We start from the raw sequence: 25,292 nt of genomic DNA, 5'->3' as shown, positions 1-25,292 counted from the left end.
AGTATTCAAAACAGCGTAAATCTCCAACAGCCCCCTCTTCGAGTTGTACCAGCATATTTACTCTCCAGGAGCAAACTTGCGCCACAAACATCTCCCCTAAAGCAAAGACCCTCCGAATACTCTCCTTCCGCCAGTCTCGTTTCCACAGCGGTTTTCTGAGCGACTATCGCGGTTAAGTGTCTAGCTAGAAAACAAAGATTATATAAAATGTTTGTCCACATTTATTGGAAATAACGAAGACCATGAAGAGTCAAACCGCTTGGTAATCTCTACCTGGATCTGTGCTGCCGAGAAGTTGACAACGTTTTCGTCAGTTGGAATGTTTGTCCTTATTTTCTCCGCCTGTATCTATATCCGCCACTTTCGCGATAAGATCCACATCCGCAATAGTCGAAAAAGGAAAAAACTGCAGCACGAAGCGTAGCCCCGACTTTCATTAGGAAGCCCACTATCCGACTGACGATGGTACGGAGTCTTCCAGCGTCAACGTGAAGAGATCCAGCCAAATACTACTGGAGAGAAATTCGCCGCTGCAGTTTGATTGGATGACAACAGTAGCTATATTTCCATGGTGGTCAGAAACTTCCGTTCATGAATAGAGCGGCACCAGCTGGTCCAGAGCCAAGGAGGATTATCTGTACGACACACACACACAGACAGACAGACAAGACAGTATAGCTGTTGTCATAAAAAGGGACAATACGAAAAACGTTACATGTTCAGAAACTTCATTGGACACGTTTGTCCAAATCTGATTATAACATTTTACTAACTGTTGGTTTCTTGCCTTTATAGTTACTTTTAATAATGGGTTGTACAAAAATGCCACAGAACCAAGTAGTGCCTGTAAAGAGGGTAATAATAAATATGCACTGAAAAAGGCTGCCAGTGATCAATAGCTGCAACATTTTCTTCTCAAAACCTTATGTACTGGGTAAAATAAAAAGTGCATTATTATAGGTTGAGATGATATATTTTAGCAACATTGTGATATGAAATTTATTATCTCTCTGTTTACTTTCTCCACTCTAACAGCCCTGCATACTAAGTAACAACATGTACTGTGGTCAATACTGTGGTCTCATTGGGCTCTCATATTTCAATAATTGCCATCAATGTAAATATGGCTTTCAGGACACATGGATGTTGCACTGTGTAAGTTCCAGTTTGGCATGTTGCACTGCATCTTATGGAAACTACAACAGCTTTATTTAAAAATAAAGAATTTTCAAGCATTAATAAATGGCCTGAGAGTAGGCCATACGTCAACAGCCACAAACTTGAATCCAACATGGCACTGCAAAATGGCCATTAGGGTGGAGGAAGGATGCCCTCTCTAAATTAACAAGCAGCTCCTAGGGCTCATGGGCTGCACTTCAAAGCTTCAGTGGATGAAGGCCCTAATCAAAGCACTCCATGCCAAGCAGTGATCGCCTGCAGTTCATCATCTGACAGGGTCAGCCAGCAGCACCAAAGGAAAGTTTCAAAGGGGTGAGAACTACAGAAGAATGGTGATGTGGTTCTCCTTCAGAGATCTGCAGAGCAGTGATGTGGAATAAGTGTCTGTTAAGGAAAATGATTTCCATATTGCCAAAGGTCTGTAGATGCTGAAAGTCGATTTCTAGAATGTAAACCAATGAACAATGTGAGTAGCAAGCATAAGTTTTGTTACTAAAAGGGGAGAAAGGGGATTTCATAATCTGCTGATTCATATTAGAGCCAAAAAGAAGCAGGTTACTCATGTTCCCAAAGAGTCTTGAAGGAAACCAGCAATATGTAAAAGGGGAGAGAGGGGAAAAATAATCTTTCCATATGATGTTGCTCTGTAGCTTCCATCTGCATTTTCAGAATCTCTGGGTAACCAAATCACTGCAATACCTCTCTGGGCTGAAGTCAGACAGCTCCCGGCTGATTCATGCTATCCATGCTAATTCCACAAATCTCTGTGCAGAGAGATTCAGCAGTGATAGTGGTCCAGTTAACTACAAAGCCTAACACACAGTAATCAAGTGCACTACAGAGGCAATTTAATTGGCAATTAAGTTAAAGAATAAGACATACAAGGAAAGAAAGATGCCAATGGCATTCTGTGTCATTAAAAGAGGTTTCTCTTTTCATTCACTCGGCCTCACAAGTACCTCTGATTACTAGTTTCCTTGCTATAAAGTAGAGCCCCATTTTTAGACAGAACATCAGGCTCAACAGGCTTCAAAACTACTTTATTACAATATTTGCAGGATTAAGAAACAAATGCAGGACATGGTTCCTGTTATACCATATGCTGCTGGTATATGCTTCATAGTTAATAATTAATCATTCTAGTAAGAGAAATCTATAAAAATGCAGAGGTAAAGGTAATATTTCTGGTGCAAAATCATATATGTCAGTTGGTCCAGCACAAGATGTGCAACTATTGTCAGCTTTCCTAATGAAGAAACATTCTTCTTGCAGGTGTTGCCCAACAGCTTGTAGGTCTGGGAGGCGTAAACAATTATGCATCACTCCACTGATAACATGGAGTTAGCACCGTATTTATCATCTGATAACTCTGGTAAAACCTGTAGTGTTGATTCATTCACAAAATGGAAATATCCAATACAGCACAAATACTTTGAGGTGCACCAGTGCATGTTAATAATTCCCACCATGAAAAAAAAGAATCCCTGTTCAGTAATATTCGGAAAAGTTCCTCCAACCAGTGGCAGCCAGCAGACATAAGCACATCCTTTTTGATCTTGGACTCGCCTAAGTGGTAGAAAGAGGGTTCAGACAGAGAGTCAGACAGACGGACCAGTTAGGGAGGGCTGGAAAAGAGGGAGATATGGGCGAGGCTATCTTTCAGCCCAGTTTTAGCGTTTGTTCAACAGTTCAGCTCAGCCTTTGAGGAACTGCCCAAATACTACGCTAGCCATCCAGAGTCAATCTTAGGCCTGGCTGGAGTTCAGCAAACAGCAAGGGGGCCCAGGAATTTCAGCCTCTTCCCGTCTTGTGCGTGGCAGTCGGGGGGGGGGGGGGGGGGGGGGGGTGTGGGGGGGGGGGGGGGGAAAGGGGGTGTGGCTGGGAGCAGACTGGGAATACATGCGACAGAGCAGGATTGAGAAAGGGAACGTGTCCCTCATACACAGACCTATAGACTTTTGTAGAGTGCATGCTACATTTTTCATGGTGCCTCTGGCTCCATGGAGTTTACAAGGCAGGATGGACAGGCAGGGGAAACAAAAATTGTTCCAAATCAAGGCTACAGTGTACAAGATGGCAAGAATAAACATCAGTAGGATAATGTGAAAACATTTCGTTCATCTGCTCACAGTCCATAGGCCTACATAACAGTTTTTAAAACTTAATATTCCCCAAGTAACGATTAGGAAATCTTACAGGATTAAAAATACAAATATTTACCTTCATAAATTCAATTAAATGTTTAAGAAACACTGTTTAATATAATCTGCCAATTATAGCATTTTTGTTAAATTTGGTATTATCAGCATATAACTTCTTAAAATGGATTAACCTACAAACTAACCTTCATGTCAAAAAGAAAACTATACGTCTGAATTGTGGACATACTTCAACAATTTCTTTAACATTTGTTTGTTTTTTTAAAGATGAATCAATACAAACTGCTAAACAGTAAAAAGAAAATAATAACCTTCAAGATATTATATTCTTGTCACGTTAGATCATGAGAGGACCATGAAAACTCCATAAAACAATTAGAATAAGTGAAATTAAATATTAAAAATTTACAGCACCATTTACCCCAAAAGACCCCAAGGGGTGCTGTGTTTTTCCTTGTACTCTTTCTTCATGTCAGCACAAACTAAACCCCATCACCCTGTGCCTTCTCACTCAGCAGCTCCAGGAAACAGACTTTTGTGTGTATGCATGTGCATTTGGCTGAGGGGCAAAAGGGCCAATTTTAATGAACAGACCTTCACTAATAGGACCACGATTGGGGATAGAGGGCCTGGCATCTCGCCCATGTCATGTCCCCTATGGAGCACAGTATGCCAACAGCTGTTCTCCATGCTTAAAACTGAACAAGAATACAGCCGGGGGGGATATCCTACAGACGTAGTCTAATAACGTGCGATTCGCTTGCCACTTTCATTAGCTTAACTCGGTTTGGCTACAGGATCTGTTAGCGTATAAGCAATAATATATAAACATACATCTTAAGTCATGTAGAGCACAATGTATTTGCTTCTCAGACTGAGAAAGACTGACTGCCATAAAAAAAGCAATTTTAGGTCACTTTAAGATACCCTTTTATGTTGGCAGTTAACCAATGCCATATCGTAAAGGGGTACTTTAATGAAACACAATTAATGTCTAAGACTTGTGTAATTAAAGTTTTACAACAACTTTTAAGAACACTTTGCTGATGGCCAGAACCCAGAGGGGTACTTGGCATTCCATCAACAATAACAAGCCACTCAGCACAGGTGAATACGTTAGACACAGCAATCCCAGCACAATTTAAACCCCAAACAAGCAAATGTTTTACACAATCCTATTTAAGGTCTACTAACTATTACCAGCAGTTTACATGCTGGTAATATTATAAATAAGATAATATTATAAATTTCCCTTTACACAGTTGTGAAACAGTTTGTAGAATTATCTAAATTATCTAAATTTCATTATGAATTGTAAAGCAACTTCATGCAAGTTATAATAATGACAAAAAACACACAGTTAATGGACTGCATTACATTGTAAATTGTAAAAGCTGTTTAAACAATGAAAGTCACAGATAGGGAAAAGTATAGCGAACTTCTAGGATAATGACCTTTTGACAAGTGTAAAATTGCAATCTGGTATTCCAAATCATGAATGAAGTTGCCTAGAAAATGTAGATGTTTTTGTTCATTCTTTAAAAAACATGCCATTTTTGTTACCTGCTAAAATGTCATTTTGCTCAAAATATTCCAGTCAGAAGAGACTTCAGAGAATGTCTGAATAAAAGTTGAAGCACACAAGACTGAAAGGGTAACAAAAAAGTATATCTAAGACTTGGACCACCATCAGTCCACAGTTAATTTAAGACATTATTTGCAATGAATACTCTCCCTTTTACTTTTAGAGGGCAAGAGCACCACCACACAATCTTCAAAGAAATGATAAAGTACCCGAACATCTGAATGACCACTGGAAAATATTCTATGGACTGATAAGAAAAGGTTGAACATTGTGAATGTCCAACATGTTACAAAACAGAAGTTACAGAAACATCAACATCAAAACCTAATTCCGTTTGTAAAACAGAGCAAAGGGAGCATTATCATTTCCAAGTTATATTAAGAAATCCTACAACAAAATATCATGTCATCTGACAATGTGTAAGAGGCTGAGAGAATGATCTAAAACACAGGAGTAAATGCATAACAGAGATTTTCCAAACATAAAAATAACAAGTACTTCAGCATGATTTAAAGGCTATTCAAAAATAAATAAATAAATTTTATAAATAGATTTTTGTTAAAAATAAATTATAAATGTGCAATATGAACATAAAGATAACTATAATATTGTTTGCATTTTTTACAGTTCATTGTCATTATTATCATAACTATGCAGATCAGCCATAAATGGCAGATGAGCCATTTATGCAGAAATCTTAACAGTTCCAAAGGATGGAATATAAAACTTTTAAACAAAAATCATAATAGTTTTATTAAGTAGTCAATATGTTCAGATTTGATGGTCACCATCTTTTATGGTTTAAACCCAGTTATAACCTAGTCATAGGTTAGTCATAGGTGTATACAGTACAACTGAAGTTGGAGAAAGCAGGAAGCAAGAGTGCAGTGGGGAGTCACGAATGTTAGCAGGAACTGTCTGAGCAAACGGGGAAAAGCTGGGATGGGAAAGCTGGCATTTCCCATCTAATGCCAAGAGAAACAAGGAGGGTTTGAACTGACAGGGTGGCACTGCAGGGAATGACAGGATCTATGCCCAAGACAATGAACCACAGAAAACACAACCACACACAAGAATGCTGAGTAAAAAAGAAATAATAACCAGTGGGTGTTTGTACATTACTTAAAACACTATACTTGTTCGAATAGAACTGATATAGCTAGTAAGAGTTCAGGCTCTATCCAATAACAGACACATATAGATATATTTACCCATCAAATGACACTGAATTGGTAATCTGTAACAAAACTGTATGAATTCTATATATGAATGTAAATAGTATACACTCCTAATGGGTGTACATTTTGAAATTCTAAAACCTTGTAACACATCTGATGCAATGTACATGTGCCATGTGCATATGCCATATGCAATAGTGTTTAGCCATATTTAGTGTTTAGCCATGTTTAGCCGCAGCTTTTTTTTTTTTTTACAGTTTGTTTGTGACCACAGAACCACTGCTAGCTGAAGGCTTTTGGACAGCAGATCCCTCTGAGCCCGACCATGACACTGAAATATAAACAACACTGCTGCTCCTGATCCACACATACCACAGCAACTCCATGTGTCACTGCTGTGTCAAGAACTGACCACCATCATGTTGACAACTGTCTGCCAGAAATTGACCAGTGAAAATGGGTTAGAGGATGGATGACCCACTATGCAAGGCAACAAATGGGGTACTCTTTACATTTAAAAAAGGATTTAGAATATTGGTGTACCTAATAAAGTGTCCAGGGAGTTTAGAAGCAAAGTAGACATTTCTAATGAAAGCGGTTGGTAATGGTACATATGCAACTTAAACTCTCCTTGCAAAGAGAGGGATGGAATTTTCAACCTTTCCATGTTTTTTTTAGCACGCAAATACAAACCAAAAAGGATGAGTCTGGTCAGGGCGTGTGTTATACCAGTGATGGTACCAGCAGATGGATGAGACATTAGAACGAAAGCACCCTCCTATACTGGGCAGAATGATAAACGTGTGCTTTGACAAATGCGATCTATAAATAAGAGGATGTGTGCATTCCTGTCTGTCACATTAATAAATGTCTCTGAGGCGGTGGGAAGGTTGTGTGTGTGTGTGTGTGTGTGTGTGTGTGTGTGTGTGTGTGTGTGTGTGTGTGTGTGTGTGTGTGTGTGTGTGTGTGTTTAGATGTGAGCATTATATGTTGGGGGATAGAATTTAAAAGTGAAGAGGTTTTCTTTCAAGGGCGCTGACGTCAATATGTCTTACTCAATATTTTAAGAGCTTACAACAATAAATATCAGAAGGAAAGTGATACTGATCCAGGAGCAAATGAGACATAGGTAACAATACAGAGAAGGAAATTCAGATGTCCCAAAACATCCACCTTCATTTGTGTGCTCACCATTTCACTGTTTCTTTCTCAGAAATTATATTAGAGTACAAGACCAGCCAGACTCATAGGACTTGTTTATATGCACTACAAAATTACTGTACATCGTAGCAGCAAGCTATCATATCATAGAGAACCTCACTTTTTTCACACACTCAAGTATATCACAAAAATATACTGGTGCTGTATGTGACACAGTGATAAACACTATTGCCTACACATAAGGACTTGAACATAACCAAGTACAGTAGGAATTACACAACACTAACAAATCTTGACATACAAAATTAACAGGGTGTGTGCAGTTTTTTGGCAATAACTTTTCCAGTATTTAGTACTCAAATCAATAAATCAATATCTAACTTAAATTCTGAGATTGCTGCTTAGACACTCAGCAGACACAGATACTGTATATTAGCTCCATATGAGTCTTAGCATCTCTAAACATTCAAACTTGGCTGTAAAAGTTTCAAATATATGCCTCACCCAGAAACTGAATCGGGACTGACTTATCAATTAATCATTAAAAGGATGAGGCATTATTAATGTCAGCCCTGCTGAATGACAACAGCCTAATTCCAGCAGACTTTATGATGATACATATAAATGTATAATGTTTATACTTATAAACATCAAAAAGAAGTAAATATCTTAAAGGAAATGCAGAAAAATTCACATTTCATTTATATCAATGATATGGTCTAGAATGTGAAAGGACCAACATTAACTGGAGACCAACTCCAGTGTCAGGCAGGGCACACTCAATGTCCCACTCAGCTTTCAGTCAGCTATTCAGCAAAGAGGACTGAAGGGGTCAGTAGTGGACATCCATTCATCCCACCTCAATAAATATTAATGTGGAAACACTTTAGATATTTAAATGAGTAATTATGGTAGTGAATTATGAAGATTTTTATAGAGGTTTAATAAAACCTCTATAAAATTCCTTTGTTTGAGCTGTCTAATTACATTCATTAGTTGATTAGGAATAACATAGCAGACATATGCTCAAGTATCCATGCAGTTTTTAAACAATGCGTGTCTGTCATTTGACCCCATTGCTAAAAAGGACTTCTAGAGAGACATACAAACAAAGCAAGAAAGAAACAATTAAAGAAAACTGATGCATTTCTTGTTACGTCCAGAAAGTACTATTCATAAAGGCACAAACATTGCTCCAGACAACTGAGTGAGAGTTATACCATGTGAAGGGAGCAGGGAAAGTAAATAATCTGTACTATAAAGATATTTAGTTGGTTTTCAAACAGTAATGAAGTCTAAAGAAAATCTGCTTAATGGGTTTGAGTGCAGCCTCCAACACACATCTTATGAAAAATCCTGTCACAACAGACAGGACACAAAGTCCAGCTACAACAGACAAATCTGAACTCAAGACAGGAAATCTCAAATATGCATCTTTGTAAGTATGCAATTTTGAATGTTTGGGATGCTTCTCCTTTTGAAGCATTCATGAATGAAATGCACTTAGTGTTCCATTCAACCCTCAGTCAGTCTTTGTTATGAGGCCTGCTAAATATTTGTTCTTCCCAGCTTTAGACTGGAAGGATGAGGGAACCCTTTTTGTAATGAGAGGTCAGGGACACATTTCTCCTTCCTGGCACCAAACTCTAGGATGTAGAATTCTCCCAATAAGAAATTCACTCATAAAAATACACCCATTTGTTCAGACACCTCTCCTCATAGTAGTAGACCTACACTTTTTTTAAGTGCTTGCGCTAGAATTAGGCTAAAGTGCAACTTACCCTTGGACACCGAACTGCTCCTTCTCTAGTTAGTGCCTGGTCATAAACCTTTTTAAGACAGCAGTGTTTCAAAGAGTAGATGTGGCTATTTCTCTTCACATGAAACTAATTTTGGGGGTTGGCAACCCTCCAATATCACAGGGTGTCTCTGCACATGTGTAAAACCTTTTAAGCATAAGTCTTAAATATATTAACAACACCAGCACCTGTATCATAGAGTAGATAAATGTCTCAGACCTCTCATTAAGCCTATAACTGAGGGCTGTATATTGTTCCTGAGGCGATCATCAAGTTTAACACCTGAAACTGATCAAAGGGTATCCACTCTGGATATGTGGGCCTTCCATAATGTCGCTGTTTATAATCAACTGCTTGTGACTAGATGGTCAACACAGCTGTTTGGTTCCCTTGTAGCAATATTTCGACACCAGGATATTAGACCCACCATTCATTCTGCAGGCTAATTCCTCTAGCCTAGTTCTGGTACATGAATTCAATTAAAAGATAGGAAAAGGAGTGTGACCTTGTAAGAAAGGAGTGTGACCTTCAATCAAACTCAGACCTCTGACATGAACAAAGCATCCAATAACCAAGTTACTTAAGCTTTTTGTTACTGAATGGGAATTTGACTGTGTCAGTAGCTGAGTATGTGTTGAATCTAATATATAAGAGAGAGATAATTAATTTTGTAAAACTTGTCAAAATATGTGAAAATTAAAAGCTCCTTTGGATTAAATTTCAACCTTTGGTTTAAACATTTTTCTTAAAAACACCAAGAACAAAAAATGCTCATGAAAATGCTCCTTTTGAAAAAAAAAAAAAAAAAAAAAAAAGTGTCATGAACTCTAACTGAGAGAGAAGGGAAGGGCTAGTGTGACATGCCCCCTGGGATTTTCAAATGGTGCCCTCAGTCTTATGGTCGCCCCTGTCTGAGCCACCTCAGCTCCTGCAGCATGAGTGTCTCACAGGTCTACCCAGCATTGGTAATGTTGCAAAGGGAAAAATTTGAAGGCTCTTCACTAAAAGTGAAGATTATTACAGTTTCTTCAAATCCAAGAAACTGGAATGTTTCTTCACAAGATTAAATTGTAGTCAGAACTTGATCAAACATGTAATTAATAATGTTAAAGCTTGGTCTCACATTGAAATTTGAGAGAAATCTAACCTAAATCTAACTTTTTTTTGTAAGGTATAGTTATTCAAAGAAAAACAAACCCTCATCTTTTTCTCACCCCCACAGGGTGTTCAGTGGTGTTTAGGTTATGGATGGCCACTGCAAAAGCTTGACTGTGTGTTCAATGAAATATTTTGTGTAAATTCAACTGTAAGATTTGGATTTTTGTCCTCCAGGGAAAATCCAGCCATTTTAGCCTACTAACTCAGAGGTTTTTAGATACAAAAGTTTTGTATCTAAAATGTCCTGGATGTACAACAGAGTCAATGATGCCATGCATCTTAACTAGATTCCTAGTACACCTGGAAGAATCACAGCCTCATAACATTACAGATCCACTTCAACGTATGAGCTAGTATCTGACTAAAGAATAATTTTGATCAAAGTTCGTGATGTTAAGCAAAGTCCAGATGCCTCCCAAATAGTTAGTTGGCATCTAATTGTGGTTTTGGAGACCTGTTGACCCCAAGTGCAACTAACTACTCCACTTCTCCAGCCCTGACCATTAGAATAAGATTACATCTTGAACCATGACCTTCACTTTTTGTGGGGGAAAAAATAAATTTTGGTTGTTTTCCAACAGGCAGGATACAAACACATCTCCTATGGAAACTTCATCACTGATATAATAGTGGAGGTTTTTGTGTAACATTGTATGAAGGTATATTTCTTACAACAATTTATGAAGGATGGCAAATTTTTTAGCTCATTTGTGTACATGTTCTGTACAAAACATGTGCACAAGTGTTTCATCTTCATGTTGCTTCACAGTTACACTTAGCTACAGCAGGAAATGATGGATAACAAGAGTTCATAAACACACAAATGTGCTTACAAAAAGGTAGGATATTAAGGGAAATATATCAATAAGATTTGTTAGAAGTTTCTTTTGGCACAAATAATAATAAAAAACTGAATTTTACCCAAACTAAACAAGTTTTGAAATCTCCGGAATCACTATACTGCTCACACTACACAACATTTATCACCAATGTTGTGACCCGTTTTGTAGACGTATAGGTTTGCACATTACATGAGGGATCACTGCAGATTAAGTTTACAATATACAAGATTTTTCAACTGAGGATATCCCAGATTAAGAACGTCACATCCATAAATTCCCATTTTACGAAAATACTAGATGGTACGTCTGAATGGATGGACGCGCATTGTGAATTTTGGAGGCCACCAATGTGTGCAATATGTAATAATTGGAGTCAGGGCATGCGCAATAGAGACCTTAGGATGGATAGTATCTCTGCCCAAACCCAGAACATATTTCTAAGGGCACACCCTTCGCCATTTATGCCTAGTGAACACAGCTCAGGAAAAGAACATGTTCTCTTAGACATAAATCAATACACGTGCCTTCATTTTCATCAGCTATGTGTTGGAATGTATCTCATTTCTCTATCACAAAAATATCTTAGCAACTTAGCAAAGCAGCTTAACTATAGCTTCTATTTTCAGTCCTTCAAGATGAGATGTTTAATAATAGACTTCTTTCTCTTTTAGCTAAGTACAGGATAATGTTCATATTATATAATTTCATTTGACATTATAAACTTAATACTCAACCTGGATTAAGGTTTGATGTGAAGTACTCCAGCACCATTTCGACAAACAAGCCAACTAATTTGCTAATGTTAGGAAAGTTAACGCTAACAGCTAGCCACTTAGCTTAGCTAGCGTTACCGAAACAACTGCAAAGAATTTTTCCCCGAGGGTCTATTGGAACAAATTATGGCTGAACAAGGCATTGCTTTATTTTAAAAATGTCAACGCAAACAGTCAATTATTAACACAGTCAAAATTACTGGGTCAAATGAATCTTAATACACCTGCTGTCAAGTCAGCTGCACATGAATAGATAGATTAATAGACTTTTGTCTAGTACTAGTTGTCAATCAACACACTCAACTGCTGTCAGTCATCACATTGCCACACCCGTTTATGCATCAACCAAATAACATCTCATCATCACAAAGAAAAATAACATGAGTGGAGCTTATAGAATTGAGAGAATGCCATTGCCAAGAAATATATGTGTACCTTGACGGTCGAGAGCAGAATTGGGGCATACTTCAATTCACAACCCTTCAGCTGTACACATAATTTGCACATGGAGGTTTTCTATGTTTTTTTTTTTCTTGTTTTTTTTTTAGCTATCTTTGGTTGGTTTACGTGAGGAACATCATGGGATCACAACGGAACATGGGAAACTGCCTTCATAAAGTGTGGTATGATGCAAACTTACAAGAGGGGTGCAACAAGTGCTCAAAGGAAGTGCTCGTGAGCACTTTGTTGGGGAAAATTAAAGAAATGGGAAGGCCTACAACCTTGCACACCTAAGCAGGCACGTGCAAACAAGGGCTGCAAGGGTACAAGTGTAAGTGATGGGACAGGGCCAAAGTCTATGGAAAATACACATGAGAACTATACATCATCACGTGGCATACCTATCTCCTCAAGGTGGACTCTGAACAACCAGCTATAATGGTTGTTTCTGCACTAGTTTGAACAAAAACAAGAACAGCTATTTGCTTGTTTGTGCAATTGGTTATCGGTTTTACATTAACTTTTACATTAGAATTACACTAAAACACTAAATATGCTTTATTTATTATTATTTTACTTAATTCATGTTGGCATTTACAAATACAATTTTTATGCTTTATATTGTTGTTTTTATTTGGCAGAAGATGGAAAACCAGAAAATAGACATGTATGGTTTTTCCTTGCAAGGACTCAGTGGAGACATCACCAAAGACTTTCTATTCAAAGACAGCTGGAGGTAAGCATCACAACAAAATGCAATTAAACATCTGAACCATTCAAGTAAAAAAGAATCAATTGCTCCAATCTGATTCCAAGTTTCGAAACCTTTGTATCCTGATTGATGAAGTATATTTATACAGTTTGTGCAAACCGAAAGCTGTTCATTTTCACTCATGGACAAATACAGTGCACAAAACCATTCAAAATTTTAGCAATAGTTTAATAGTTTAATAAAAAATAAAAAATATTCTGTATAATCTTTTCTACTAAAATAAGTCTATTTATTCACATCATTCTGTTGAGAACTGTTGAGAATTAATCTTGAAATCAGAAACCCAGGGAAATTGGTGGGCTGAGGTAAAGAAGTAAATAATATCCCCCCCAAGTTAATGCATAGAAAACAAACACCAACACTGGGTACTTTCTATGTGGTGTTTACGAGGTTGTATCATCTTCGTATTTTTCTAAGTCGTCTTTGGTCTTTCTTTTTTTTTGTATGATGTAAGGTAAGGTTTCATTGGCTTCCCATGCTTCGACCTTCGTTTGCGTGCTTATTTATATACTACAGCCTTCTGTGGAACCTACACTGTAGAGATCAATACTGGGATAACTATTAATAAACCATATACTGTGCAGCCTCATAGGAATTTAGATCTGATGCTTAACACAAAGGCCGCAAAAACTAAAAAGAAAAAGAAATAAAAACATTCAGTCAACCCTTACTCAGTTCAACCCTACACTCATGGGCTTTGTTCGAAATATCCTACTACATGCCACATACAGCACTGAGTATATACTATATACTGCATAATGGTTCCAATAGTAGTAGTATAGTATTCAGTATGCAGCAAACTCAAACCACACTACACGGTCATGTGAACATATGAAGGTTTTAGCCACTTGTGAAAGATTTTCCACCACCATTGCATAATGGGATGCAGTACAGGAAACATTTATTTTGATTGCATACTGTATACTGATTTGGGGCCCAATCAGTAGGCAAGTAATGTATGCTAGACCATTTGGAACACAGCCACATACTGTCAAACTATATGTTCTGTGTGATGATGCATTGCATGCATGTTTACAATTTTCACACTTTAATTGCACACTTAGTTATGATATTAATTAATGAATTAACTAATTGAATTTATTGGGGGGGGGGGGGGGGTTTTACTGGCTTATCCTTAAACACTGAGTATTACATCACACATGCTCCAAAAAAAATCCAAGAAGTATTCCTTGGAAAGTTTGGACAGTAAAAAAAAAAAGCACTGTATATCAAAGGGTTTAATACCATAGTGACAGTGTAATCTGCTCATAGGAGTTCTATCTTGAGGGAGAAGTCAGCATCTGGTTTTTGTAGTCCTCCAGCCTGGCAGTTTGACTTAATTAGTCAGAGAAGCCATTTGGCCAACTCTGCTGGCCTCAAAGAGAGTCCCCCTTTTCCTCATGTCCAACTGCCATCTGAAAAATTAAAATCCAAATTAAAGTTAACTTAACCTAGGGTGCGACAACTACCACGAATGCAGAACACATCCTGATGGTTGGCTAACAAAATCCAAGTCTGAGATAAAATTAATATAAATTTATGTTGACATCTTAGCTGAATGAATAAAGATAGTAGAGGTTTGGGCCAAACTTTTAAAAAAGAGAAACTTCTCTTCACAGTGAGGCCAAAAAGTAGGGGAAAATTAGAATTAATAAAAAGTTCTAAAATAAACATTTTAAAAAAATAAAATAAAAAGGTTTAATACCTAGATGTGTGTTTGTGCTCAACAAATGTTTTTTATCCAAATGCAACCTCTTGCACTTCACAAATCTCTTTGATTAGTTAGTTGCTAAGTGACATTTTAGGGTACCAAGCCAGAAAGTTGCAATGACCTGGAGCAAAATGCAATTTAAAAATGCAATTTAAATTCATTTAAAAATGCAATTTAAATTATCCTTACAAAAACAAAGCAGGTTCTGTTTTTTTGACCAGGAATGAAAATAAATTGAAAACATGCTCACTAAAATAGCACAGCTATTGTTTGTAGCTACACTAAAATGCAAAGTGTATGCAACATGCTTCATTTGTGCAATGAATAAAAAGCCCATTATTTAAATGACTGGCAATCCATCACTAGTCATTCTCAGTTAACTAAAAAATAAACTTGATCACTTCAGAAAAAAAGTCATTTTACACACACACACACACACACACACACACACACACACACACACACACCCCAACTCAATCCTGGGAGACAGGAACTCTAAATGACACTGACAGTAAATTAGCCAGGCCTCCTAGTGTGAGAAGGTCCATATGTTTACAGTGCAGGGACATTGACATAATTTGAGAACTTGACTGACAAAGACCAGGTTCAATATATATCTGAGGCAATGCCGGTTGTCTTACTAAACCAACATTGTAACTGTAACCATGTTATAACATTCATTAATATGTTGAGGTTTTTCTGTAAGACATATGGATTTTGTTTTGATACATCTTTTTATTCAAATCTTTGAACAGCTCTATGCTAAAGTCTACAAAAATGAACTTTTCCTCCTACATGCTTTTTACTTATACTGTGATATATTAATGAATGGAAACCACTTTTAACTTGGTTACTTAAGTTACATTCATTCATATTTATTTACAAAGCATAAGGCTTTTATGTTGTGTTAGTAACAACAGATGAATTTCATTGCTGTTGGCTCTCAGTTTTGAACATGATCATTTTATACCAAAATAATCCTTCAAAATAAGAGAAAAGAACCAAAAAATTCATCTTGTGTGTCAATAGGTGTTGTTTATACAGGCTCTCTACAGTCAATTTACAGTTAACTCTGAACTTGTGACCCCCCACCCCACCCCATGATAATTTGGAATAATTTGGAAGGAAAAAGTATTTTCAATAGACTCATTTTCCTTCACTGAATGAATAGTACTTGTTTAAATGTGCTTTGTGCTCTACACACCACTCTAAATAAATGTTCACATTAAAAAAGAAGATTATGACAGGAATATGGTCAAAATGTCAATTCTTTGGACTACACCCACCCTCTAGAGTATTTTAGGATGTCATGAGGACTCACAAATGCCCTGACACCATTGGATGACAAGAGGTTGCGTCAGAGGGAGTGAGGTACGACTGCTATCTGCCTGCCAAGTATGAGGGAATGCCAAAGTGTGCAGAATCAGTAAGGAGCTGGCTAGAATCACTTTGTTTCAACATAGAGGGAGAAAAACACATGGAAGTTAAAACCATAGTCAGGGGGTTTTAACACAAATGGATCTCAACCACTTCCCCAATCCCATTTTCTATTTTGGATTGTAAATGTATTATAGTTATTGGAGCACTACACATAGCTGGTACTATGTGAGCATAATTTTAAACTATATAAACATTGTTACCAAGAGCTAAATAACATGTCATTTTTGTCAATTCTTGTTTTAGGTCAGGTTTTATATTATTGAACCTTGTTACTTAGTCCTTAAAACCCAAATGGTCTTGGGTGGTGGAAATGTTTACAAAAGTTTCTTTACAAAAAAGCTTTAAAGCTAAAGGCCTGAATTGTATGCAATTACAAAAATAATACATTAAACACACAGCCAGAACTGCCTGCTATTTGAAGACCTGACAGATCTACAAAAAAAACAAACATTAGCATAGAATTGTATGTAAAACCTCTTTTACTTTATAGTATTACTGTAACATAAGCTTATATGCGCAAAGTTTGGCTGATGTTAGAGTCGGTAATTACTGAATTGAGCAATTTCTAGTTTTGATATTTCATCAAGCTGTACAAGTTTTGGGTTGCCACATCTGTAACAGAATTGTAAAACTAAATATCCTTTTTAGATAAAATAACAAACCCTCCAAAATCATCAGTGAACACTGGGCATCAAAAGAAACCCAAATTCAAAGCTCTGCAAAGGAAACTTCATCATGGCACAACTTGAAAATTCCAGAGTCTTACACTGACCTTTCCAAAATGATGGTAACCATTTTTCAATACAGTGACCAAATCAACAGTTCCTTAGATGCTGCATGTTTTGTCTGTATCTAGACTTAGCATACAAGGCTATTTTCCTAGCCATCCCATCTTCCCTGGTTTATGTCAGGCTTATGAAGGCTCTTTTAGCTGTTCTAAAGCCCAACAGCTGGAACCCAGGAAAGATTTACAGCACCACACAAAAGCCCAAAAGGCTCTGGCCAGCAAATATGGCTTACGTTTGCATATTTTCTCAATTTATCTCTTATTGAATTAAGGGTTTAGCCTCTTGGATGATGCAATAACGAAAAATGTATAGACCTTGATTTGAGCTATATTTCTTGGAGCCATTATTTAAAAACATGATAAACTCTAAAAGCTGAAGTGAGGAAAGATAGGTTTCAGATGGTGAAATCAAAGGCTGGGAGAGCACGCTATGAAGCAGTCGAACCATTTTAGGGAGTTCTGCAGAGTTGTAAAAGGAGAATTCACCCAACTAGATTACCAGTCACCAAGTTCTGTTTTTAACACCACTTGTAATACATCTCAACATACTTGGCCAGCATGGTGTTGATTTTTTCACACTGCATGCACATTTGTCCAATGTTAGTTTTGAAAAAGATAAAGTTCTGGGGTTATGCCACCATTTGCCTGGATGTGTTTGCCCATGTCTTCAGAAAAAAAAAAAAAAAAGATCAGTTCTTTTTGGAGAAAAGGTCGTTTTAGTGCTAATTTAAACAAGACATTTATTAATAGGTTAGTTTCCTCAAAACACTGAACAACTGACATTTATAGACAGCACTGAATTTGACTTCTAGAAGAGTCTATGTTGTGTGCCTGCGTATCAGCATGTTAGGTGTGGTTCTCTGGAATCCTTCACTTACCTAAAGAGAAAGCGAGTAATGCTATTTCAAATATGTATCCTTGACCGTGTCACCTGTTCATGGTTGGAAGGGAACTGAATGATATAAATATGAGCCACCATGCTGGCTTTGTAAAACAGCAATGAGCTTCTCAAGGTTTTTTTAAGTGTCCTTGTTTTAAGTCTAATAGCATTAGAAAAAAATCTGCACTCCTATTTCTCTGCGCCAAAGTAGATAAACTGTACATTGTTTCAGGATGTACAGTTGTATTATAACCTAGAATGAAACCACAAATCACTTTTGCTATATCTATTCAGGGATGGCACCAACTGAAATTTACCTGTAAACATTTAGCCATTGATGCCAAAGCTCAGAATAATGAGAATCCATCACAGGTATTTTAAAACTCCAGATGCAAGGATTGTATTGTACTCTTACTCTGCACACACAGAGGACAATGGAGTTAGTGTTTAAAATTTGGAAGGTGGGGCATGAATGGGCAAAATTAACATACAGCAGGAGAACAAAGACTTTTTGAACATTATTTCTACCTGGCTTAGGGATGAAAGGTTGTGAAAAATCATCCCTTAAAACAATTGCAATACACAACAATGTGGTCTGACGACTATCAACTCCAGTCCACTTTTTTTTTTTTTGGGGGGGGGGGGGGGGGGGGATAAAATGGTGGAACTAATACACAACACCTGTTTCTTTTAAGCATCCCCATATATCAAATATACAAACAGTGACAGCTGGACTGCAAGGCTGAGACAGAGAGGAGCAGGGCGAGGCAAAAGACCAAACCTTGTATTGTTCCTCACTGTCTGACAGACCAGGTCAAATAGCTGAGAGCAAAGTGAAATGGTTAGGTCTGTAATATTTCACATATGACTCCTGAAAAGCACCACACGCTATTGATTTCTTTCATCTAAGGCTGCAGTCCCAGGGAAGCTCTATTGGGACACTGCATACAATTACCGGACCAATAAAGGCAGCAACAGGACTGATGTGATATACAGCCCATGACATGAACAGGACTGATGTGATATACAGCCCATGACATGAACAGGACTGATGTGATATATAGCCCATGACATGAACAGGACTGATGTGATATACAGCCCATGACATGAACAGGACTGATGTGATATATAGCCCATGACATGAACAGGACTGATGTGATATACAGCCCATGACATGAACAGGACTGATGTGATATACAGCCCATGACATGAACACGACTGATGTGATATACAGCCCATGACATGAACAGGACTGATGTGATATACAGCCCATGACATGAACACGACTGATGTGATATACAGCCCATGACATGAACAGGAGGCCAAAGATGGCACAGTGGGTCACAAGTAATCAGATCCAGTGAAATCACTTCAAAAACATCAGAAATGTTTTCCATTAGAAAACAGGCTCTCGAATAAGATATTTCATTATAGATGCGAGTGTAGAAGCAATCTGAATGGATATCTGACAGAACATAAATTTAGAGTACATTTACTGTACAGTTGTACAAAGATGTTTTCAAAGCCTTTGGAATTACCTGGATTTCTGCATGAACTACAATAAAAAAGTGATCAGATCTTGTCTTTAATAAATTGTGATTAATTAAACATTACTTAAATTAAGATTAATGCATAACTTTTACCTGCCATAACTTTAAAAGAGCCATTTATTTACAGTCAAGGTCACTGATATAAAAACATGAACTGAATTCTGAAAATATTAATTTTACTAATTAATTTTTACCTCAAGTAACACCAAATCAAATGCTTTCTGTAGCCAAACATTTTTTTGCATTGCAGTTTGCCATATTCTTCCACTTCATTTTAGATATAATTGATTTTACTATATTGCTGACTTGCCGTTGCCAACCTCTTTGGACAGACACTTTGACATGCTGTACACATTTCTCCTACAGCTTGTAGTTCTTTGGCCTCTCAAAGCAATTCAAGCCCTGAGGGCACAACAATCAGACACACACCATTACGTTCCCTACATCGTGCTTCACAGATGGGATGTGGTTTTAATATTCAGTGATTCACAATGTTTCATATGTGGCATCTCCAAATATAATGCTATGCACATTTACAAAAGAGTTCAACTTTTGTCTCATTCTCTCCACAGAATATTTGCTCAAGTAGTGATGTGGAACAGCAGACCTGGAATGAGCAGCAATCATTTCTGGGAAGCAGAGGGTTTGTTTGCAAAGCATCTGCCTGATAGTGGGATGAATATGTTAAGGGCAAAGTCCAGAAATCACTATGTAACTTTTCACCTGAATTGATTGGGAAGTTCCTGACTCCAATTACTGTCTTTTACAGAGATAATTTTCCTAGATGTTGACATATTTTTTCCATTAATGATGCTGACATTTTCAACTGTATTTTTAGCAAAAAAAATTGCATTGTAGAATTCTCTGTATGGGTTATTTAATGGTCTGCATTTTATTTATTTATTATTCATTATTATTATTTTGGTTAGTAAAATCAAAATCATAGTTTAAGGGGTCAGTCACACAAAAATAAAAAAGAGAAGCTCTTTGTCTAGCCTTTATAGAAAAAACATTTTGGGAACTTATTTTGTACTGTTTGACAAAAAAAAAAAAAAGCTACGCTAGAGATGGTGATCTATGTGAGTGGACTTCCACTTTTTTAAAAATTTGGAATGCTTTACTTGATGTCAATACACTAGAGAAGATTTCTCTGTCAACATACTGGGAAGCCACTACATAGCGAATCATTAAAAGTCATTCATGCAGAAATCCAGATAATTCAAAAGGGTTCACAAACGTTTTTTGCAACTGAAAGCCTCTCAAAAAAAGACTGACTAAACAAATAATGTTTTAAAACTAATTTCCTCTAGGCCTTTACCATCTCAGCAATATTTTGGTTGCATCTGTTATGCAGCAAAGCCTTACATGCAGCTATTACAGGCTCAGATCAAAGTATGAGGAAACAACTTGACCCACTGAGCTCTCACAGAATGTGGGATCACAAATTAGTTCCAGTATGGATTCAATGACATGTTAGGTTTTAATTTTTCAATTATTCCAAAATAGACACATTTGACAGAATGCAGTCATCATCTGTTCCATCAATTTATCCCACTTATACAAAGCTATTTGGATTTTATTTCTTAGTCCACAATACACAGATGGCAAGACAGGAATATGCAGATCACATATGGCTAGATATATGCATTATGAATACAATACATTAAGACTAGTTTATAAGATATGCACATAGGTGTTTATGAATGAATTTACATCCCAAAAAACGCTAACCATGCCGTCTAGTTACTTGTAAAATGACTATTAATATTGCTGTTGGTATTCGCTAGCCAACAAAAACAATACATCAACAATGTGCGCTCACAACATTTTCCCTACAAGCACATGCACATAATTTTAGGGAGCCTCCATTCACTCTGTGAAGCTACACTAAATGGTAAACCCAGTGTTTAAAACCCTTTGAAATAATTAGGCACAAATACTCTGTCATATGGGTCTGCTCCTACTTATGGTTACTTTTAGAACACAAAAGGTTCATGGATTGTAAATGTGTGCATGCCATTGGACATCTTCCTTGTTCCATGTTAAATCTGGAAGCAAGAATGACAAGATAATACAAGGGCAAAACAAAAGCCATTACAGACACAAAGAACTGAATCAAACTGAATCGAACAGAAACACTGTTTAAAAGTCCAATTAGAGTTAATTAATCTTTTGACAGAAAATCCACTATTGATGGCCATTTAAAGTCAAGTTCAGTTAATCCTATTTGAAACATTGAAACACTGTAAGATGCGAAAATATTGCTTACTCTAATACAGCAGACAGTAGAACCTTTCCTATGTGTGTCCCTAATACAATAAAACTTGATTGACTAGACTGCACTGAAAGTGAAACATATCAATATTCATGCTTTACATCTCTCTCAAACAAGCTACAACTGTCTCCTCCAGGAACAAAATAAATAACTTTTGACTTATTATGCAGTCTCTTCTCATGAGAAAAGTCTCAGAGCACAAAGCTATGTAGGAAGCATTTTCCTTATCATGTTTATTCTTTACAGTTCCACTAAGAATGGGAATAAAAATATAAATTTCAGACATATTGTGAAACTACATATATGAAAAGGCAGGCAAAAACCAAGAATAAAAATATTTTGTTATGTAGAGACTACGGTTCAGAATTTCAGTGTGAACTGTCCACTTCCTGTCAAAATGAGTAAAGCCCAAGGATCACCATGCTGACATATTTTGTCTGGATGCCACTGCAGCCTAAAACATCTCAAGTTCACGCTCATGCTTTAAGCAAAACATAAACGCAAGTGCATTTTAGCAAGTTGCTACCCTCTTGTGGATGACCAGAAGATAGCAGGAGTTATGGTCACTGGTTTTCATCACTTAAAAGATGTTTTTGTGAAAGACTTTGTGAAACTCTTTTTTTTTATCTTTTAAAATGATCCCCACTAATAAATTTACATAACTAATACTTGTAATTAATACATTAACAGCATAAACTAAAATGATATGTCCATGTTTCATTTCATTTTACCTGGTTGGGCTACCTTTACAAAATTGGGTTAATAAGTGTCTGTGAGAATACAGTCCCCTCCACATTTAATTGAATTTCAGCATCTTTAATACTACTGGGATGTGTGAAGCAGTGTCAAAAAAATTGTTAGCCTGGGGGGAAAAAAAGTCTTAGGAAAGTCAAAGTGTTGTTGCACGGAAATCTGTGAGCATGGAGAACATGCCTAGACATGTTGCTGAAGGCCAACCAAGCTATACTGCTTGATCTCATTCTGTCCTGAAATTGCTGATAAGACACATAACAGATGAAATAAGCTAATTAATCAACAAGGCAGTAAGGCACCAGAGAGCAATGACGAGTTAAACCAGAACAATGGCAAAATTCTTTTCCAGAGCTATAAATCCAACTGATTGGATGGCTGTGAAAATTCAAGAGGATTAACCTTTCACAATTTTCATAATCACACTGCTAAAAGTACTGTACCATGACTCACAAAGAGTACTTCTTCCAAAAATGAAGACAGCAGCCCAAAACAAAATAATGGTCTCTGCCTTAGTCAAAAAGAGAGGCTATCTCTGCCTTTGACAAAAAATAATTATTAATTTCTTAAATGTACTGTATGTGGACATGTTGTCAGAGTAGATACTGTGACGATATGTCATACATTTCCAAGGGGTTCATACCCAACACTATGTGAATGTATTTTTTTAATTATTAATTTTACACACACACACACACACACACACAGACAGACACACACACTAGAATAACAATGCACCATGATGTTTCTTTAATTTGCTTATTGATCAGGTTCACCTGAACACATTTAGGGTTGTTACCTAGACATGGATTAAGTCTGGTTTTGGATTAAACTGCAGTGTCAATAGTACCAACAGCACCACTCTGTATTAGAGTAGTGTGAGAGCAATAGAACAGGGAATCCCTTAGTCAGATTTTTGCTTCAAAATGATGGTGGCCTGAGTTCCCAGATGGGCCATTACTGTACAGTACATACTGCCAAATGCTTGGCATATCAGAACATTTTCACCTTGGAGAGTGGATGCATATGAGAGCACAGAAGGACAAGGAAAGCAAGTCTGTATGCCAACCTTAACTTTCACATTACTTAAAATATATGCTGTGTGTGCATTTGAGGCTGAAAAAAATTCAACTTAACTAAAATGTCTGAAATGAAATTGTATTTGGCATATAGAAGACAGTTGTACACACAATGTACATCAGTGACATAATAATAATAATAATAATAATAATAATAATAATAATATCCTTGAATAATAATAATAATAATAGTAATAATAAATAAATCATATTATTATCCTTGAATTATTACTATCCATGAATTATTATTAGTCAAGGATTGTTCCTTAACACCGTGGTCAGGGAAATGGGCTATAGACTGGCAGGCTGACAACTATCCAACGTATTTGTGGATAACAATGATGGTAAAGTCCCTCTCAACAATAGCAAGCTAACAATCACTCTGGGCTCAAACAAGACATTGCATTCGCGTCTCACTGAAACGGAGATAGCCAGCTAGCTGGCTGAATACGTGTGGAGCCAAATGCAATATAGCTGCGTAACCTGGATGCAAAAAAATGGCTCAGTATTGAATAGGCAGTTAATTGCATGATACACTAAATCACAGACAGCCTAAATCACAGACACCCAATTAACTAGCTAGTGACTGACAAGTTCATAACTAGCTCTGCGCAACAGATTATTGGGAATTCATTATTATTCGTTTTTAGCAGTGTCTGCTGGTAGCTATAGTATTTTGGAACAAGCTGTGAAGGATATATTGCATGGACAGAAATCAATGTTCCGCTTACTGGTTAAAGGAGTTATTTAGTCACATGTGTTTAAATAATCCAAATAACCATGGAAACGCTACAGTACCTTACCTCAGTTAGTCTGCGAAAAGATCCTGCGAATTGGTCTTGTCCAGTTGTGGTCGAGCGTTTGCAGTCCAGCCGACCACCAAGCTGTGCTGCTGCTGCTGTACATTACAGGAAGTGAGAGGCGGTTCATATGACTCACATTCTCGGGATCTGCGCAGATTATTTGAGTGTCATTAACAGCACTTAGCCTGTGATAGTTATACCTAATGATTGAATCACATGTGAAAACTCTCCGTAGCCTGCCCTGAACGTTTTCTAATATTGGACCCGTAAAATAGTCCTACTCGCACACACAGTATAACTGGAAATAACCCCCATACACACAGTGAGAGCTACCGAAAAACGGAAGACAGTAAATTCGACAAATGTATGTAAAATGTATTTATATGTAAAATTATCTGCTCCGTGGTTGTTATAATTCCTATATTTGATGTGTCGATAAGAAAAGTTGCCTGACAGCTTTATCAGTGGATCAGTGGATTCTGATTTACGATGCCTGTTAGGACACTAGGTTGTGCTGGAAAGCGCCGTAAACTGTTCGGATAGCGCAGAAGATTCAACGTTCTCCCCGCAACGAAAAAATCACAGGCATATCTGAGAACGGCGCAAAGGGAGGTCATCGGAGATGACGCATTCACTGGGCACAGGCGCAAAGGGAGGTCATCAGCGATGAGGCATTGACTGGGCGGACGCAGTGTATGGTTTACAAACGAGTTTAATCAGAATCAGTAGGAACTATAGGCCCTGTGATCACTAGAACGGCTTTACAAATCCTTCACTGTTTATTCATTTTAAAGTAAGTCGAACATGCACCTCATTAGCTCCCCTCAGCATCTTCTGTTTAGTCTAGAGGAAACCATATGAATCCACTATACTTTATTTTCAGTTTTCCATTTGATCACTGTCATGGTACAAAATGTGTCCTTTTCTTAAATATTATAGGACAACTATCAGTTTTGAAAAACAACTTCAT

General features: G+C 37.1%; 1 protein-coding gene across 1 annotated transcript in view; it reads right to left on the bottom strand.

Annotated features, from left to right (window-relative positions):
- The window catches only part of disp1 (dispatched homolog 1 (Drosophila)), a 42,019-nt gene extending 17,602 nt beyond the window's left edge, over positions 1–24,417 (bottom strand). The window contains exons 1-2 of the mRNA XM_027000668.2: positions 24,323–24,417; positions 274–635 (exon numbers count right to left, since the gene is read on the bottom strand). The gene's annotated coding sequence lies outside the window, so the exon portion shown is untranslated. The remainder of the gene's footprint in view (positions 1–273; positions 636–24,322) is intronic.
- Between the last annotated feature and the right edge of the window lie 875 nt (positions 24,418–25,292).

The sequence above is a fragment of the Electrophorus electricus genome, chromosome 8 (genome assembly GCF_013358815.1).
Source record: "Electrophorus electricus isolate fEleEle1 chromosome 8, fEleEle1.pri, whole genome shotgun sequence".
In the NCBI taxonomy this organism is placed as follows: domain Eukaryota; kingdom Metazoa; phylum Chordata; class Actinopteri; order Gymnotiformes; family Gymnotidae; genus Electrophorus; species Electrophorus electricus.
The sequence above is the reverse complement of the archived record's forward strand: the minus strand, read 5'-3'. Positions and strand labels throughout refer to the sequence as shown.